Source organism: Diuraphis noxia, unplaced genomic scaffold, assembly GCF_037042655.1.
Source record: "Diuraphis noxia isolate RWA-SAM2 unplaced genomic scaffold, SU_Dnox_SAM2 contig0001, whole genome shotgun sequence".
Classification (NCBI taxonomy): Eukaryota; Metazoa; Arthropoda; class Insecta; order Hemiptera; family Aphididae; genus Diuraphis; species Diuraphis noxia.
In genome coordinates, this window is record NW_028301711.1 from 67,810,552 (window position 1) to 67,832,955 (window position 22,404).

Sequence of the window (22,404 nt, forward strand, 5' to 3'; positions counted from 1 at the left end):
AGATATGTGACTGGTACACATACTAATGAATTTATTAGTTTAATGGCTGCGTTTGTAACAAAAAGCATAATCAAGGACATACAATTGGCTGGTATTTATAGTATATTAATTGATGAAACACAGGATCTTGCTAGGCACGAACAAGTATCATTCATCATACGTTATGTTGATGGTAATTTAAACCCCCATGAAGTTTTCATAGGATTTTATAGAACAGCCAGAACTGATGGTGAGTGTTTGACTAATTTAATAAAAGTAGTGCTCAATAGTTATAATCTTAGAATTGAAGATTTAAGAGGTCAATGTTATGACGGTGCAGCTTCTATGAGAGGGTCTTATAATGGTGTTCAAGCCAAAATACGAACTGAAAATCCATTAGCATTTTATGTTCATTGCCATGCACACAATCTAAATCTTTGTTTGGTTGATTTGGCTAAACAAGTTTCATATGTGAGAAATACATTTGGGACATTAAAGACTTTGCATAGCTTTATTGGTGCCTCTTCTAAAAGATATCAAATATTTGAGCAAATACGGACTAAAATGGGCGATAAAATTGGACGAAAAACTTTAAAAAGTTTGAGTGACACGAGATGGAGTTGTAGGATAGATGCATTAGACTCAGTTGTATCCAATTTTACAGTCATTCTCAAAACTCTAGAAGACATATCAGAACAAGATTCAATAAATGGATCTGATGCTTCTTCGTTGCTTTTTTCTATATCAAACTTTGAATTTGTGTTCTGCATAGTTTTTTTAAATGACGTGATGCGAGAAACTAATATCTTGTCAAAGTATTTGCAATCCCCTAATATTAATTATGCAAATGTAAATACAATGACACTTCAAACAGTAGCTATTTTAAGTGAGCATAGATCAGTTACAGAATTCGATAAAACTTGGAACAAAGCTATGGAAATAACAAAAAAAAACAATATTAGCTCTCCAAAACTTCCCAGAAAAAGAACTATTCCACTAAAATTGGGAGGAGGTCAAGTTAATTCCACAGACATAACAAGTGTTCAAGATATGTATAAAATTAACATCTATTACATTGTTTTAGATATTGTAATAAAAGAAATACAAGACAGATTTAAAGAAAACGATCTTAATATACTACAAGCTATGAAGGATGTTATTATCAGTGAAAAACCGGAAAATAATTCAATAAAATTAGTATGTGAAACATATAACTTAGATTTTAATGAAGTCACTATTGAGCTTGCTATGTTTAATCGAATGTTCAAGACAAAGTATGATGAGTTTAACATCGATAATAAAATAGCATATTTGTTATGTGGTGATATACAAATAGGATTTATAAACTACACAAAAATTATAAAAATATTTTTGACTATACCAACAAATACTTCCTCTTGTGAAAGAACATTTTCCTGCTTAAAACGCCTAAAAAGTTACTTAAGAACCAGCATGGGACAAGAGCGCTTAAGCGGGTTAGCATTATTACAAATTCAAAGAGAAGTGCCAATAGATTTTGACAAAGTAATTGATGAATTTGTTTCGAATGGAGTAGGAGGTAACAGAAAACTCACACTAAAATAACAAAAAATAAAACCTATTCTTTCTTTTATTTGTTAATAAAGTAATTAAATTATTTGATGGTTATTTATTTATTATTTATTGTTCCCCAAGCATAAAATATGTCAATATGTGTATATAATATTTATACTACTTACCTACTTTTTAAACTACTCATAGCACATTTTATTAATGACCTCTCTAGGTACTTAATAATATTTAACAATATGGGTAACTGTTACCTACGGGCTACAATTTGTTTCTAACATAGACAGTATAAACATATTATTCATATTATTAAAAAAAAATTAACCGATTTTATTAATTTAAAAATCGGTTTTTAATAACCATGAAATGTAGGATCAATATTAACCGATTTTTTAAACCGAAAAAAATTAAAGAAGAACTAAAACCATTAACCACAAAAATCATTTCGGTTTGAAGCCTTGGTTTTAAGACTAAATCAATGTAGGGGTCAGGGACTCAGGGTTTTGATTATGGTGAATAAATTACATTGCCCCCCCTAGTTTTTTATCCAGTTACGCCACTGATCATTAATCTATATAATTAATAAGTAATAACTAATAACTATTACATATTATAATATTTTTATTCATTCATAGAATAACACCTCAATCAAATAATATTTGATGTTATAATATATATATATCTTAGGTTATAATTTAGTATAGTTATAGTAGACAATTAGGAAAACAAATACAAAAAAAATAATTATTTTGTTGGATTTGATCATTGATTAAAGTATTAAGATACCTTTTTACAGCAATTCATTTTAATAAATACATTTATTTAAAACTGTAAAACATCCATTAAATGTTAGTTAAAAAAAAAAAAAAAATTCTTAACTGAAGTAATTTACTTCTTATTTCTAATTAGCTTGTAACTTTTACAGGTTTAAAAATTTTAAAAATAACTTAAAATGTAACCAACACTTTTTTATATTAATTTGACTTATTGGATTTAAAAAAAAATTAGCTAGCTTGCTAGTTAATTGGTGTATTTAGAATTTGTTATAGAATTTTTAAAATATTTTTTTGCATGTTTAACATTTTTGATTGAAATTTTAGGGTTTTTTTTTGTGTATATTTTATTCACTTACGCTTCTATAACTTACGAGACCTAGTTATAATTAAGGATTTTAATTATTTAAACATTTGTATTAAAATAAAATAAAATGTAGTAATATGTTTATGTTGTAATATTTTGTCAATCTAATACAATGGGCTTACTTGGCCAATATTGGTCACTGACCACCAATAATCATGCCCAGTGAAAGACTTCTGTGAAAAATGGACAATTATTAGCTACTGGTTCCAAAGTTTCAATTTTTGTTAAATGTAAGTGATAAAATTGATGTGGTACCTGAAACAATAATAACAAGGAATGTTTTAAATGAGTAAATCGATAGCTGCAAAATAATTTTGCAATGATTTATGGAACTATCAAACATTGTATTTATGATACATAACAAATAAATAATTTTAATATGAAATAAAGTGAAGTATGAGTACTAAAAATTAGTTATCTATGTATGTATAGTGAGAAATTTGATTTAATGAAAATAGGTATTAGTTATGATTAAAATATTATTCTAACTGCCTTTTTACTGTATATACTTAGACCTTATAAAGCTGTCTAACATTAACATTGAAAATTAGCCTTTAACATTTGGAAGTATTTAAAAAATATTAATTATTAACTATTAACTTAGTACTTAAGTGTTTAGAAGTTAGGAATAAAATGTTATGTCATATTATTGATAACACTTGATTGGTTGCTCATACTAACTTACCTCTGATACATACCAATAGAATTAATACTTTCTAAAATTTTTGAAAGTAGTAGTACTACTATGTTAAGTAGTTTTTCCATAGTTAACTAAAAAATCATTATTGGAATATTAATATTTACAAATGACACGTTTTGGGATAAGTAGCAAGGGCGCACCCAAAGGGGTGGCTAACAGGCTTTAGCCCCCCTCCCCCCTAAATGGCTAGCCCCAAACATTTTGATAATTTTATTAGGTTTATTGACAATTGACATTTGACTTTAAATTATTATAAAAAAAAATTATCAACTATCGAAATTGAAACATTAGGTATAACATAATATTATATTTCTACCTGTCATTCTGGGCCCCGGGTGAGACTTCTGTTGTCTATTATTATCATCACGACGTCGTTAGTTGAAACTGTGTACTGTGTAGGATACCGGAAACGTCTAGATTATACATTTTTATCGATACAATTTAGTTTATCGCAAACCGCAAGTATCTTTGCGTTAAAAAAATTCCACTTTCATTTTATTACTCATTTACAGTGTTGGGAAAAGATGACCAAATAATCATCTGGATAAGTTAACAGATAAATCATTCAACATTTATCTAGATAAGATAATATATAACCACTAATTTTTTTATCTAGATAAAGAAAAAAATAAAGAAAATTTTATCTGTATAATTTTTTTTAAACTAAATTAATTTATAAACAGTAAATTTGTATAATACACATGTATACGTATCATATTACCTAAACACCCTGCATAAGCCTAAAAACAATTGTTATTTCTTCATCAGACATTTATAAATTATAATAATGTAATATTTTTATTTGAACATAAGTAATAACAAATTATAATATATAATAATTAATAATACATAGCAAATAATAGTTAATAAAAACAACTTCAATATTATGTCATTTTTTGACTTGACACTATTTGAAAATAATTATTTTTTATAAATCAAATTTTGATCTAAAACATAACAACATTTGAAATGTATCATCACTAGACTAAACTTTTAGGCTAGAGTCATACAAAGAATTCCAACGAGTTACTACAGGAATAGGAAATTTACAGCCACACTTTTCTAAAATTTTGTCTGAAGCAACTGTGCTTCTACTAATGAGTGTCCAAAAACTAAACAATTTTTTGAATGTTGATTCAGATATTTTAATGTAACTTGCATCTTTAATTTTCTTTATTTCAGTTGTTGATATTAAATTTAGAGTATGTGCACAACACCTCATATGTGGAGGTAAACAAAATGAATCATCTATATTTTGATCCTCAGAATTGGTAAATATTTGACCAATATCTACCACAGTTATATTTTCAGTTTCCACATCTGAATCCTCATATGGTGAACTGTCTTCGGTTAAATCACCTATGCTTAAAGTAGTTGACTGAGTTGATTTTACGCGTGTTGAAAAAGTTCTAAAAGCTTTTGCAAAATTACTTGCATTATCTGTAACTGTATGACTTATTTTTGAGTAATGAATATTATATTCTTGTGTCATACATGTCATTGTTTCAGTGATATTTAAGTAAGTATGACTTCCGATTATTCGCTTACAGCCCAAAACAAATGATTTTCTTTCATAAGTTATAGGATCAATAAAGTGACAAGTCATCCCTGAAAAATTATAAAATATTACTATTTAAAAAATATTTCAAACATAAAAATGATTTTTACTAAACTAACTATTTTTAAAGTGATAAACTACTCATTTTCAAAATAGTTTCTTTGTTTTAACATACCACTTTTAAATGAAATTCTGGTACATAAATGTGATTATTAAAGTATATATTTTTTGAATATTTGGAATATATAAATTTCTATATTCTATATTTATGTACTACAGTTATGAACTTAGGTGTGATGTGTTAAAAATATTATATTATTATCTTATTGGTATAAATAAATCAGTATGGTAAAAATTGTTTTAAATTGTATTTAGTGGGTTTTTAAAATATCTTTAATGATAGAATAAACTAATTAAAAACATGAAACTAGAAAAACTTAAAGTTAGTGTTATAATTATTAGTAAGGACTTATGATGTTAATATGTATGAAAAAAATATAGAAATATTGACATAAATTATTCAATAAATATAGAAAATATTTTATTTATAAATAGTATAGGTATACCTTAGCCTAATAAAAGTTTGATAATTAATAACAATAATTTAAATCATACCTAGATAACTTTTATTATTGCCACTCCATATGTCTGCTGTTGTACAAATGAATTTTGATTTTTGAATCAAATCTGATAACATAGAAACATATGAATTGTAACTATTTTTCAAAAGTTGCAATATTTGTTTTCTATTTGGAATAATGGATTCGTCGTTTGAATGAGTGAGTCCCAAAATGAGTTTTTTAAAACTACGTTTTTCGACAGTCACAAATGGTCGCATTTCACATACAATATATTCAAATACAAGATCATTTACCTGTTAAAATATATATTTTGACAAGAACAATTGATTATAAATATTATAAATAATTATTAACTATCCAAACATCTACATTATAATTATAAATTCCAATTAATTTTTAATAATCAATCTATAACTATAGACTAACAAATTATAATATAGTAAAAGAACCTATTTCACAAAATGTTTTGTTATAATATATTTATCATTTGTTCACATTAATTTTTGATCTTTTGTGATTAGTTTTAAATAAAATGTTTAAACACAATTAAACATACCTAATATATTTTAGTGAATAAAAAAAATAAAAATATATTGGATCAGTACATAATAATCCTTATAATAATGTAAATACTTTAATTGATTGAAATATAGAATGTACATTTTCAACTACAAATCACTTTATATATAATGTTTATAATATACGTTTGATATATTAAAACATATATAGTTCCCTAATTATACATAGGTTCTTGGATTATATTATTACAGTAATACAAATCATACCTATATTATTAATCAAAATACAAGCTGATACCTAATTAAAACGTAGGGGTGCAGGTATAATAATTATAGTAGGTACCTAGATTATGCACATTATTATTGAATGTTAAGAATTATTTTAATATTATAGTATTTTAGACCTTAATAGTCTCATAGGTAATCATAATAAACAGAGTTCATTTGTAAGAACATACCTAGCTAAGAATATCTTAATAAAATATTATATAGGTACCTCTTGTTTTGAACAAATTTTGTTTGGTCCTGAATGGAACAATTTTGTTTGTTTTAAAATGTCTTTTTTTGAATTACCAGACATCTTCAAGATTTTGTACTCCTTTACTTGACTCATTGTACTTGAATGTAATAACTAAAAAGAAAAATTATGCAAATTAAAAAACCATAGGTAATTAATATTTTGTAAGCTCTAAATTATATATGTAGTATAAATCAACATATTTGAATGTTTTTATCTTAGCTTTTTATACTACAACCATATACCCACTACTAGCTTATAGAAAAATTTTAAGTTAAAGTTGCTGCATAAAATCACAAACCAATATTTAAAAATATAAAATAAAAATGTAACTTTTAACAAGTGGAGCAATCGACAATCGCCATTTGCCATACACAATATACCTACTTCTCTTTAAAAAATGGTAGGTGAGTTGTTAGTGTCGTCACTAGTCACGGCAAAATTATTAATATTATATTAGATTTAAGTTTACTCTAAGGATTTGACAATATTTACTTATGGAAATAATTATTAATTTAAAAAAAAATAGATAATTTATTGTATATCTTTATTTTATGTATTGGGTTTTAAATTTAAATATATAACTTATACTGAAATGTGGGGTATGAGGTTGGTTTAACCCTACCTATTGTAAACTAGTATTAAGTATTAGGTAATTTACTAAAATAACGATTTTAAGAACAAAATTAATGTAAATGGTAGTAAAAGTAAAAATTAATTTAATTTATAGAATTTAATTTCAGAATTACAGTGAAAAACCACAGTTAACAGAGCTTTTTTATAAGAAAAATAAAATTATAAATCGGCAAAACAGTATTTCTAAAAAAGTAGGTAGGCGAGAAGAATTTTTTTTTTTTTGTATTAAATATGAGGTACCTAATACCTACCTATGTCCTAAATTATTTCATACCCATCTCTTCAAAATTGTCAATTGAAAAATATATATTAATATGGTTTGAAAAACAAATATGAATAACTACTAGGTAGCAGGGACTTGTAGGGTATTCTTCTTAGAAATGTATGTACCTACCTAAAACATTGACTTTTCACTTAGTCCCTTATGTATGACAAATAATACTTACTTTAGAGTGACTTAATAAGTTTCCAGTAGAGTTGTTATAAGCAATAATTTTCTTCGAGCACATTTGACAAGTAACAAATATTTTTGTTCCTTCGACAGACATGATTTTGTAATATTTGCCATCTAGCAAGTAATTTTGTACTTTATTTTCGGTAGATTCCATTTCACTTGATTGAAACGACCCAGCGACATTATCTCCATTGTCTATTTCAGATTTATACATAATATGGTTATTCTTATTATCATATTTCTGTTGTGCCGTACGTTGTGCGGCATGCCGGCGATGAAGTTACCTATCCGGTTATCGGCTTATCGCACTGCACGCCAGTTATACGCGTTACACGAAAGCAAACTCATTTTAGTTATATTTATACAATATTATCATTTTAATATTTAGAATATAAAAACAAAAAATTAAAATCTCAAATTATAAATTTATTAATACAATTTTATTTCATTATTAATAATGCAATATTAATTACGTCGACATCGTTGGTTTTTCGCGAGCTGATTTATTTATTTATTCATTTTTAATTGTTAATTGTTTTTTGTTTATTCAAATAAAACTTAAAACCGGAACAAAAAAACAAAATTAGTTAGTAAAAGATTGTAAACAAGCTTTAAGATTTCTGTACATATTTCAAAATAAATACTACCTATTAATATTAAAATTATTTGAATTTAGCCCCCCCCCCCAAAAAAAAAAACCTGGGTGCGCCCCTGATAAGTAGTATAGGTATTTAGGTAAGTAGGTAACCACCAAATTTTCTCATAAGTTCATAGGTATACTTAATGCTTTTAAGTTTTAAAACTTCATAATTTATAATTTCAACTACTTAAAATATAGTTAATAATATAGCCATATGTCTCCCAATAATATTTCTTTATTTATATAATATTAAATTGTCGTTATAAATCACTTAAGCCCCAGGAACAGTATAGAAAGCATGTACATAACTTTAAAATATTAGAATTATAGATCAATACTCGAGGTCTTGAGCACACTAAAAAACACATAAATAGAGCAAAATGGAACCAACAATGCCAGTAATGATATATGAATGGTATTAGAGGACGTCACACCCGTATGTGTTGTCTCCGTCTTAGAAATGTGTAACATCGCAAATTTTAAGCTCAGCAGATCACATTTAGCTTCGTTAGTTTAAATTTTAGAGTGCATTGCCCTATTATAAAAATTAAAGGCAGGATTATTATCTAGGGCATCTCATGGGCTCTTGATTATGTTTTAATTTTAAAGGGACTTATGAGTATTTTAATATTGTAAATTGTTTTTATACCTACTTTGAAATACTTATAACTTGCTTTAAAATAAAAATAGAATTAAAATCCCATGAGACGCCATAGAAAATAATGTTACCGTCAATTATTATAAGAGGTCAATTTACTCTAAATTTTAACCTAATAGAGTGGTCTAACGAAAATTGAAATAAACATGATCTGCTAAGCATAAAATTTGACATGTTACACACTTGTAAGACGGAGACAACACATGCAGCTATCTATACGGCTATACAATACTGTGATTTTCTATCTTTGTCTAACACACACGTGACTTCAGATTTTAAGCTTTCTCTTTGTTAAACATACCGGTTGTTCTAATAAATCGATAGAAATTCTAAAATCAGATTTGATTAGGTACTTAAGATCGACTTTCCCACATTTTTATACTACCCAATAAATTCTTAAGAACATTTTATTCAAAAATAGTAATTTCATATTTCAATTTTTTGAGAAATTAAGATCAAAAAATTAGGTGTAAGTCAACCTGAAATAGAGTTGACGATAAATTCAAATCTGTTTTAAGTATTCTTATCTCGCTTATCTCGCTAACTAAATCAATCGCTTGTCTAAGTATTCTTCTTTCTAAATCCTATGTCTCACATGTGTTGGACAAAGTAAGAAAATCACAGTATCGAATCCCCTTAATTATATAAATTGTAAATGCTTTTACTATGAGTCTATGACCTATTTATGTTAAGATTTTAATAATTATGATAAATACCAGCTAATATAGGACATATTGTACATTTATATGGGAATTTTTTTTGCAGATAAAATCAATAACGTACGAATGTTGACAACACCTACATTTAAAACAGTATATAAGCTTTTTCACGTAAATATTGTTGACTTCAGCTCCTACTACTTCCAAGCTCTGGTCATAGTTTAAAACTACACCAACTACAAAAACTATGATTAGTGCTCTACCAATACTGTAGTCTGCAAAATAAATTTACATTATGATATAGCCAAACAACGATGTTTATTTAATATCTTCTGAAACTATCTATTGATATTATATAATACAATATATTTTTTGGAATATATATATTAGTAAATTTAAAGTTTTAACTTATTACTCCAAGTTCTAAAAAGTCACTCTCTTGGTATAATACCAATAATTGTACCGCACTACCTACTGTAGGTATAATGATAATGTACTATATTATACTGGTATTTCATCTTATATAGTAAAATACTGTGGTTTTAATGACCATTTATTTGGAAGATTTTTTCATTTATCGTCCTCCTCTTCAGTCATATTGAATTGCTTTAGAATTCGACCCTTCTATTTGTTCTGTGTGGCTGTGTGAACACTGTATCCGGTCAAATACCTACCCACCTACCTAACAACAACCCAGTTACCTGTGGAATCCAAGGGTCATTCATTGTTCTTTTGTACGGCCACGTACAGACCACATTTCGAAATTTCATTACCTATCTACCTACCTATTTAAGAAATATTTGTTGAAGATGTGTAAAAAAAAAGTGCTATAGAATATTCAACACAATAGTTGTACAAAATTAACAGGTTTTGATTTATGGTTCGACTGTTCGAGTTTCTCTTTTTGGCTTATAAATTCCTTTTATTCCGCTGTTATGATGTATAATATGTGCAACGAACTGAATCAATGACATTTCAAAAAAAATATATATATATAATATAAAACCAAAGCAAGGAAATCCCTTTAAATGTTATTTTAGAAGTAAAATAGTATTTCGTATAGTGTTATTAGCAGGCCTCGTGACTATGCATTTGCATATTATAAATCTTGCTAAATCGCATTTAATGCAAAGATATCCAATTCAAAATACCGTGGTTAAGTATGTGAAGTTTTATTTTGCGTATTTTTGCCTATTTAGAAATTTTTTAACTACCTATTTGGCTTATTTATGCGTTTTTCTATTTCACTGTGCTAATTAGTGTATTTTTACCAACATTTGATGAAATTGCAATGGTTTATATTTTCCACTTTATAAAATAAATGAGAATTTTCGCAACATAAAATTATTAAAAATAAAACGTAACCCACATTAAGCAATCGTGGGAAACAAGTTATATAAAATATAATACGAGTATATAATTATTAGATTATTAATGGATTTTTTTTACATTAGTTTTTTAAATTAAATTAATTATACAAATAGAATATAAATTTTACAAATATGAATGGACATTTTTTTAATAATTATTTAATGCATAGTTTTAGACTTTTAGTGCATATAAATGCATATTTCTGTACTTTTAAAGGCATATTTCAATATATATTTTGCCAGTTTTTAGTGTAAGAGTGCAAACTTATTTTGGCATTTTTTAGGGAATGAACTTTCTAGCACTGGTTATAAGGAATAAACATTTAACTAATAACATAAATTCTAAATTTTTCTTAAGAGAAAAATTAGATTAAAAATAAATATTTTTTCTCAATATTTATTTTTGAATTTAAAAAATTTAGATATTGTTAAATCATTACAAATTAAATGGCTTTTGAACGTTATCAAGTGAAATATTTCAAGTAATTTCAAATTTTAAAATATTCCAAATACTCCTTAAAATAGATTGATCCCAAAGTCTACTAATTTGCTAAAAATTTCTAAAAAAGAAAAAAAATTTCAAGTAACTACACAGGTCCAATTTAAATCTTGCCAAAAGATTTTATTCCATTAACCTTGAATACAGGTATGGAAAACTTATATTCACAACTTAATAAATTATGTAGAAATATATAGAATTTATGAAAATATTTTCATTTTTTGAATATGTACATTTAAAAAATAATCATTTCCGCGTAGACTTTAAATCAGCGGTGTCCAACCTGCGGCCCATTGTAGATTTTGATGCGGCCCTCACTTCAATTTAAAAACCATGAATTAATTGTATATAATATATTGTTATTATATTATGTATATAATATTATATGTATTATTGTATTATAGAATATAATTTAATCATTAAATTTGAATGTATTATTGTAAAAAAAAAAGTATGTGGCCCAGTCTTCACAAAAGGTGGGGCACCCCTGCTCTAAATGATTCAAATTGTGTGTTTATTTCGTCATTTAATACCTAGCGTAGTGATGTTCAAAACTTTCCGTGACAAATGTTTGTGGATTTATCCCTTCAAAATCTCCATTAAGAGTACATAATAGTGGAATTTGTTGTCTCTGTCTTACCAGTGCGTAATATAGCAAATTTGCGATCAGAAGAACACTTGTAGCTTCTTTAGTTTAAAAATTACAGTGAATCGACCTATTATAAAACTTGATGGTAAGAACATTATCTATGTTTGTATGTTGCTTTTTTAGATAATTCAATTTTTAACTGAGTTATGGGCATATAATATACAGTACATTTAAAATCCTCATAACTCACTTAAAAATGTAACTATCGTAAAAAAGCAACGTACAAACACAGATAATGTTCTTACCATCAAGTTTTATAATAGGTTGATCACTGTAATTTTTAAACTAAAGAAGTTACAAGTGTTCTTCTGAGCATAAATTTGCTATATTACGCACTGGTAAGACGGAGACAACAAATTCCACTGTTACGTACTCTTAAAGATTTTTAACACAGTCATTAAACTAAACTTTATTGTTTGTAACTAATAGAAATCTTATATAATAAACAAAATAAAATTTTAATTTATTGTTATTACTAGGGGCCGGATTTATATGCAATTGCATAATTTTCCTTAACAGTCCAATAAATATCAAGATAAGCTACCAGTTTCAATATTATAGTCAATAGATCTGGAATACAAAGTTTTATTTTGCATATTATTTTGCCATTTTAGATTCGTTTAAGACAATCGATGGAAATGTCCAATGATGTGAGTTCTCTTTCGAAGGTTAGAAATTATATCATTAAAGATTATTCTTTTGGAAAGGATTTTAATAGCAAAAGAAGAAAAAGTTATCATATGAGGGCTGCAGCCTTTAAAGAGGTATGAATATTTTCTAATTACTTTTTTTATGTAATGAATAGTTAAATAATAATCTATGATAAACATAAGTATTAAAAGGAACTTAAAAAAGTAACAATTTATGTTTATTTATTTTATTTTTTTAATGCAGCCTTTAAGGAGGTAATAATTTATGATGAATACATAAGTATTAAAAGGAACTTAAAAGTGTAATAATTTATATTTATATATTTAATTTTATTAATGTTAATGTTATTTGAGTAATAGTTTTATTTTTAAATTTTGTTAATTAAGATATATACAATGTTATCCTTATGAGTAATCATCCCCTAAGGAAGTATACAATATATAGTGTTAAATAAAGTGTATTCAAATATAAAAAAAAAGTTTTTATGAATTCATAACGTAACAGCATTTTTCATTATAACTTGTGACTATTATGTGAAATATAATTTGATTAAATGTTGTTGAAAATTTCTTCCTGCAGTAAGCTCTGGGTTTATTCTATTTCCTCTATCATTTATAGGTAACCTAACTTATAATATCAGGAATTACATATAGATCCTATACAAATGTTATGTAGTATTGTGCATGCATTGATTATAGTTTCAACTTATTCAGGATGATAATTATGAAGTACTCTGTGCTTAAGTAGACATCTGTATTAAATTTAATTAATTATGCACTTATTATTTCAAATTAGTTTGCTTAAAAAAATAAAAGTATGTACCGAAAACGTATTTTGAGTACTCCATTACAACGCTCTATAATAGATGTAGTTTTACATAGCCATTTGTTGTACTGTTCCGATGGAGTATTTGGTTCTGGATTATACAGCGGTGTCTGTATCCATGGTCTTAGTCCATATCCTAAATCTCCTTATAAAAATAAAATAACACCTACATTTTAAATCACTTCATTAAATATTTACCTTTATATACCTAATAAAAAATATGATGTATGTCCAATTGAATGGAGATGTTCTAAAACTCCTTGTACTTGACTTAATCACCATTTATGGCTATCATGTGCACTGCCAGGAAATTTAGCACATACATTTAAAATTTTTAAATCTGAATCACATATCTAGAATTTATTATTATTTATTAGTATTTAAATGCATTTAGATGTTTCTTATTTTTATTTACAACATTTTAACTGAACTCATCAATATATTTATTAAAAACAAATATAGATTAAGAAAGCAAATAACAATGATACCTATATTAATTATTAAATGTTTGAGTACTAAAATATTTATTATTTTAAATTAAGTCGGCGTTTGTTGTCAGCACAAAATTCGTCGATAACTGCATTTTTATTTACCTCTTTATCTTTGTGTCATAGGCGTGCGCAGACTTTCATTGTAGATGCAGCATATAAAATTAAGCAGCCCATTTTTTAACAATCGGCCAAATAAATGTTGTATAGTCAAAATTATAATTATTATACCGTATATCTTAAGACGTGAAATACATCTGTCGAATCATTATATCTTTTACTAAGTTCAATGCGTGTAAGTTTCTAGTACATGAAAATATGATAATGTTATTTATTCTGTAATTTGTAATGGTTCTCTTTTTATAGTTTTATATTTAATTACTAGATTATTTCATCATGTACTCCTTTGATATTTTGGGGTAGAGATAGCTAGTAGAGTTAGTTATATCTTTTTTTCGGGACATATAAATTCCTCTTTGTATATACATGAAATATCATAAGTTGTCAAATCATCGACTCTTAAAATATTGATTAAATATTATAGAAATATACTAATGTCGATAAATTTCCAAAAATTATATTTTGGAAAAAGTTATAAAATTAAAATATTATTATTAATAATATTAATATAAATTAATATAAATAATAATAATATTTATAAATTACTAAATCAATTTACTTAAAATATTCTAAAAAATAAACTACTTGACTTAGATAAATGGTTTTTATTTATATTAAATGTGTATCACAAGTGACTATACATTTTATATATGTAAAAACCAATATATTATATCACCCTAAATACCTACTATATTAGAAATAAAAATTACTATTCTGCTTACGATCTCTTTTTATTTGACTGTTGTCGGTCTTAAAGTAATATCTTTAGTTGCGTTTTGTTTTAAATTGCTTCGAATATTTTTTCTCTTTAAAATTCAGAAGAATCCGTCTCATGACAATGATTGGATAGTTAATTTCATTTTCTAATAACACTGATCCACTTCTCTTAAAATAAAATTTGCATTTCTTATTTGTATAACTCCAACGCTCGACTTCATTGGCCAACGTTTTGTGGAAACGATATTTAAATTTATCAATCATTCGAATTTATTAATTTTTTTCACCTAAAATGGTATTCATTATATTATATCATATACTATAACACTTTAAACTTTAAAATATCTTTCGACTACGGCACTTGCAGACGTACTAAATCGCTAAATCGTAAATCAATAACCAGCCTTAAGATAAAATGTTCGTAAGCTCATTAAGTAATAACCAATTTATTCTTAAATATATCTACACAGCATATGTGACAAATATATTAGCTTTATCGAGTCAATTTACGCTTACCTACAATACAATGGGACGCAATCGGAACACAGATAAGGTTGGAAGGTAGGAAAAAAATCGTTTACCTACGTCCGGGACGCAATCGACGAACTCCAGGTTTTTTGTGTTTTGTTATCATCTTAAATATGGTTATAACTCAAATACTAAAAAAAACAATGCTTATAAAACTGCAGTTGAAATTATTTCAATTATTTGTTAAATTAAAAATTAAAAATTATAATTTTATTTATAAACAGATTTTAATTTAAATATTATGTAGCACACATATATTGTCAATGTCCAATTCACCGATTCCCAATGTGCTTACTGCTTATACTTACAATTCGTTGACAGCTTTATAGAGTTTACATATTATGTAGGCGTGTGTGTTTTTAATGGATTTTAACTTGTTTAGTTTGCGTAGGTAGGAGCAATATTATAATATAGTTTTTTTAAACGTAGTGGCAGTTACATTTCAAAAATACCAGTCTTAAATATATGGGTACAGGTAACAGGTATCCACTAATCTAACCGTACAACACCTTAAAAATAATATATTCAACTGTCTCCGCTTTTTTTTTTTTTATTATACAGAATCGTAACTTGTCCCATTACAATACGAGTTGTAATCGCATTGACTGGGGTTCGATATGGGTACATATACCAGATAACAATCGTCTGAGAAGGACCACCAGCACAGCTGCAGGCATGTACATTTTTTTAAATAGGGTTGCTTGTACCGCTCGGATACCCCTCTTTCACATGTAGCTCTGGTGATTTTAAATTTACAGCACGTATCTAACGCTACTAACTACACCGTTACTACCTTGACTCATGATGGGTCACTGTTTCCAGTATCCGTGATTTGGTTAATTTTAGATCGTGGCACACTATCCGGTTTAATTTTGACACACCAATTAATCAACCCAGGATGTGTCATCATTATGCTTTTGCAGTTTTGGTATTGGGTTATATTGTATTTGAAAATTTAATTTTTCTAACAATAATAGTAAGTATGAAGGTTTGAAATACTCTTCTGATTTGGAAATTTCCATGTTTTTCAATGTACTTGTATAATATTTTACTTGAGTTAAATTTACCTATTATAAATTGTTAATGTATTTTTTCTCATTTGAAATGTCATTTTTTGCATGAGTATATAATATATAATAATTATTATATATATTATTTTCATAATATTTTGGCAATTTCTAGTTCATTTCATATATGTAATTTGGTTCCTATACATTACATTATTTCCAGTTTTAATACGTGTTTAATAAGGTTGAGTGAGGGAATAAAAGAATTACAGACAATGGAGCATCTTTTATAATGTACGCACAATGCATACATTATATTTTATTCTTATACACGTATCTATGTATACATTTATATTTATTTATATTACTTATTCGACTGAGAGATAACTTATTGACGACCGCGACATAGAAAATAAGATTTATAAAATGACAAAACCTGCTATTATACAGATTCTCTTTTCCAGCAGTATATTAATCTTACAGACAAAGCACATTCCTGAATTTGTTTCGTTTTAACTCTCTACCTCATCGACCTAGGGGGTAATATATATAAGAGCCAGTAGGCAACAATGCAATATATTATTATTATATCGGTAACATCGTATTGTCCGAAATAACTATAGAAACTGCGGTGAAACCAATACATATTATTTAATATTGATAATTTTACTAACTATTTACATAGGTAATCTAAAAATATATTTATTAAGTGGCAAATAAATTGAGAATCTTAAAAATCATTCAAATTCTTTAGAATATAAACGTTTTTCATATTTGCGTTCAATTTGAAAAAAAAAATCGTGATACGATAACGTTCTTTCTAAACACTACTAATAAAATAGTAAATTTTAGACAAAATATATTTTTAGATTATATAGTGATTCACTGGTCTCTAATTTAACCTATATTAATCCCTATAGGGATTCGCAGCAGCAGAAATGTGTATCATACAAGCATTTATTGAAAATACAAGACAATTTTGCAAGATCACAAGAATCACAATATTATCCGTCACATACTCACTTACTCACTATATAATGAAGCGGGTGTATTCACCCTTTATTATGTATTATATAATTATATTAAACTTAATTATATTTTCAAAACATTTAGTTTAATTTTAAGTTATTACCTATGTATACCATGAATCTATTCACACATTTCCATAAAACGTAACAGAATAGTATTGACTCAAAAGTTAATAACAGTAAAAAATTATAAAAATAATCATTAATATAGGTAATAAATGCAATGTTTTGGAGACAAAAATAATCAGCTTACCATAAAATTAATACCTAGTAAAATAAATTACTTGAATATAGCAATACCATATAACATATCACGAAACAAACATCGTAATATTAATTATTATATAGACTGAAACACCGTTTTCCTTCAGAATCGTTACAGTATAAATAATAAATTTAAGTTATTTAAGTTAATTTTCTCGGAAATCTTAAGGGACGTTTCACCCGCATGTGTTGTCTCCGTCTTACAAGTGCGTAACATTGCAAAAACTGTTTCGCGCGAGAGAACCGAGAAAGATACAGTTATAACTAAGGAACGAAATTTTCATCACATAAAAAGGAGAATTTAGTCTGTGCAATATCGTTTTTATTTTTTCGATATCAGAACTACAAAAAAAAGTTATTCATGCTTAAAAAACGCAAAATTAATGTATTATAAAACAATAAGAATTTTTTTTATATAAGTGATATCGAAAAAATAAAAACGACATTGCACAGTCAAAATTCTCCTTTTTTTGTGGTGAACATATCGTTTCTTAGTTATAACTGTATCTTTCTCGGTTCTTTTCCGCGCAAAACAGTTTTTGCAATGTTACGCACTTGTAAGACGGGACAACACATGCGAGTGAAACGTCCTCTTAAGTTAAATTTGATATCTAAATGAAAAATTAATACTTAGACTTTAGTCGCTTTATTGTAATTCAAAATATATTAATCCTGGGGACTGGAACATTTAACTATAAATAATAGGTACAAACTGTGTGGGAAATTAGTCCATAAAACAATTTCAACATTAAATATTTTTAGTCAAAGGTGCACATAGGGCACCCTCCCCCCTATGCTTAGCACCCCAGGTTTAAAATGAGCGCCCTCAGTTTCCTGTAAAATTTATTTCACTATTTCACCCAAAATATACGAGCACAAATTTTCTCGGAAATCTTAAGGGACGTTTCACACGCGTGTGTTGTCTCCGTCTTACACGCGTACTACATAGCAAATTTTCATTCGCTAGATTTAATATTGTACTGTTAGTTTTAATATGTGAGTGAATTGACCCATTATCAAACTTTGTGGTAGAAATATTATCTGTGTTCTCATGTTGGTTTTTGACGATATTTAAATTTTTAAATGAGTTATGCGAATTTTCAAATATTCACACTTAACATGCTTATAACTCATTTAAAAATTAAAATATCGTAAATACCCAAAATGAGAACACAGATAATGTTCCTACCTAAAAGTTTGATAATGGGTCAATTCACTCTAATATCAAAACTAACAGCACACTATTGAATCTAGCGAACGAAAATTTGGTATGTAGTACGCGTGTGTAGCGTCCTCTTAAGTATACCTTCTTGAAATTTCAATTAGGAATCATAAGCTATTATAGTACTTAGCATACCTTAATTCTTTGTAATATAAATATTGAACATTTAATCAAACAAGATAATAGTTATATAAATGCATGGTAATAAGAAGTGCAATTTAAAAATAATTATTTGAACATCAAAATGAATGAATGGATGTAATTAAATTAAGCATGTAGGTATTTTAAAAATGATGATAATTAACAACAGACATAGACATAGGTATTAAAGTGTTACTCGATAGTACGTACTATGTCCTATGAAAACAATTATTACTTTAGTAATGGTGGTTAATAACCATTAAATTATGATAAATGATAAATGGGTCTACCATCTGGTATAGGCACGATAATGAAATATATAACCAATCTTGTTAACACGGTCGTGAGCATTGTGCGTACGTCTCGTATAGACTATACAAGTGATACAACATAACATTTCTGTTATTATTAAATATATACTAAGAGCATCATTTTTTAATTGTGATAATCTGTATATAACCAGTAGCGCCGAAGTAAAAACAAATATGTAGGACAAACATTTAGTGTTTAACTCCCCCCCCCCCCTATATCAGGAACAAAAAATAAATTATAATACCAGGCTTGTTAGGTACTCCTTAATTATTATTATTATTACTTAATAGGTATTTATTAAGAGGATGTCGCACCCGTATGTGTTGTCTCCGTTTTACACACGTACGACATGGGAAATGTTCGTTCGCTAGTTTCAATAGGATATTGTCAGATTTGATGTTAGAGTGAAGAGTGAATCCACCTATTAATAAACTTTTAGTTAGCAACATTTTCTGTGTTCTCTTTTTGGTTTTTTAAGATATTTTAATTTTTAAGTGAGTTATGGGTATGTAAATTATGAATATTTTAAAATGTTCATAACTCACTTAAAAATTAAAATATCGTAAAAAAACCAACGAGAGAACACAGATAATGTTGCTACCTAAAAGTTTGATAATAGATGGATTCACTCTAATATCAAAACAGACAATACCCTATTGAAAACGATAATTTGCTAGGTCGTACGTGTGTAAGACGGACAACGTATGACCGTCCTCTTAATATTTTATTTTATAATTTTTATGATTGCCAATTATCATGAATTGTGACCATTTTATTACAATAATACCTACCTATTAACTTGCCCAGCCTTGGACTAAATACACATACACACTGATGCGGATTTTTTTATTACATTATATAAATAGTTTTGGGGTAGCAAAATGATACTCTTGCGACCCCATAAAAATGTTTGGGGTCACGATCGCTACTCCTCGCTACCCCATAGTTAAGCCACTGACAAACGGTCAATATTTTATAGTATAGGTCAGAGGTATTCAAACTGTGCGTCGTGACTTCCAGGCGCGTCGCAAGAGTTTGCAAAGAGGGCCGAATCAAAGCACCGAAAACCAACATCATACCTAGGTCTTGTATAATTATTATAAATATTATTTGCAATCATTATGGAAATGAAAACGACACAACTTACGATTCAACCATTTGAAGTTCTATTTCTAGTACTAAAGTCACAGTTATTATCACTCAAATAACACATTTCCCATATTGTATCCGCGTGTTTCAATTTTTTTGTAATAATTTGGGAGTCGTAAAAATATTGTGAACACCCAAAGGAGCCGCGTGCTGAAAAAGTTTGAATACCTCTGACCTATACGTTATGCTGTATTGATCTAAATTTACTATAATAGTCAAGACTAGATGTCAAATTATATTGACACTGTTTAAATGGTATTCGTTTGGTATGTGACATACCGAACCACGTGACCTACCATTATAAGTATATTGGATATTTGCTTAGTGTTTTTGGTCAGTTGAAAAATCATAAAATTATGTGATTTTATTTATTAATAACTAATAACTAAGGCAAGTATAAAATAATACAAGATTACGTCATATTTTGGTAATGTCAAAATCTGTAAAAAAAGTTTGAATATTGAATGTATAAATACCTATATTTACCTATTATAGCATTTATTTTTTATTATTATTTAGTTAACTCACGGCATTATAGTAATTATTAAGCTAATTATTATAGCTATTTATACGCAATATTCGTTTGTGACGATAAATACGTATTAAGAGTAAATTGTTATACTTCACCATATTAGTATAGATAACAGACAAGTTGAAGAATATCTATCAATAAATCATTATAGAAAATAAATTAAATATGATCATTAACTAATCTAAAATATAATATAACATTAAATATTGTAATATTTAAAATGCTTAGTCATGGAAAAAAAATTATTTACATTTTTTGTGCCACATGTTACATGTTGAAATTTATTCAAAACAATATTATAAAACTGTGCACCTCAAAGCATGTTTTGTGTTATCCCTTAACCAAATAAGAACACCAAAACCAAAAGGTTGATACAAATATACTAAAATTAATATTCATTACTCCGATCAGACATAAAAAGTTTGGATTATAATTTTTAACCGTTTTGGACTGTTTATTGAATGCTGGAATATTTGCCAGCCAGTTCATCCTAGAAACAATCCATATTCTATTATTTAATATAAAATTAACTTTATGAGTACCTAATTATATTTAAAAAATACGCATAAAAATTCAAAATATACTAAATTATATATTCAAATAGCAAATAGAATATATATAAACATTCCTAAAATTCACTTTTATTGTCTTAAGATTTTTCAAACTACCACAATTAATGAATTAATCAAAAAAATTATTATGCACGGTAACATCAATCGGTAATTATAAATTATATTAACGATATAACGGCCATATAAATACCATATAGTTTCAGAGTTATTAGCATTGTGGTAATTGATAGCCCTGGTCGGTTTTAACTAATATATATTAGATTATTATTTGTTTACAATCATATTGTAACTAATAATATATCTAGCCAGAACCAGCCACTGTCGCTATGCGTGAAATGTTATGGTTCTCAACCGGTGTGCCACAAGAAATGCCTAATATTTGTAATTATGCTGGTAAAATAAGGGGAAAACAGTACCTACTTTATTTCAATACATTTATGTTGAGTGTGCCACAAAAACATGTGAAAATAGTGTGCCGTGAACTAAAAAAGCTTGAGAACCACTGTGACCTATTCTGACAAGCCATCTCCGCTCAAAATCGTTTTTCGTGTACAGTCAAATTATATCATTTAATTTAAATTTAATGCCATCCATTATAACAACCCACTTGTAACCTACTGTAGGTACAGTACAGCGATATTTTTTGTTTGTTTTTACCATTGCTTTTCAAAACAACTGGGAATTTCAAATTTTGACCTCCTCCAACGCTTCAACTAGATTCACTTTCCAACCGGAAATGCTA

General features: G+C 27.0%; 1 pseudogene; it reads left to right on the top strand.

Moving 5' to 3' along the window:
* The window catches only part of LOC149061434 (uncharacterized), a 116,441-nt pseudogene that overhangs the window by 72,535 nt on the left and 21,502 nt on the right, over nt 1-22,404 (top strand).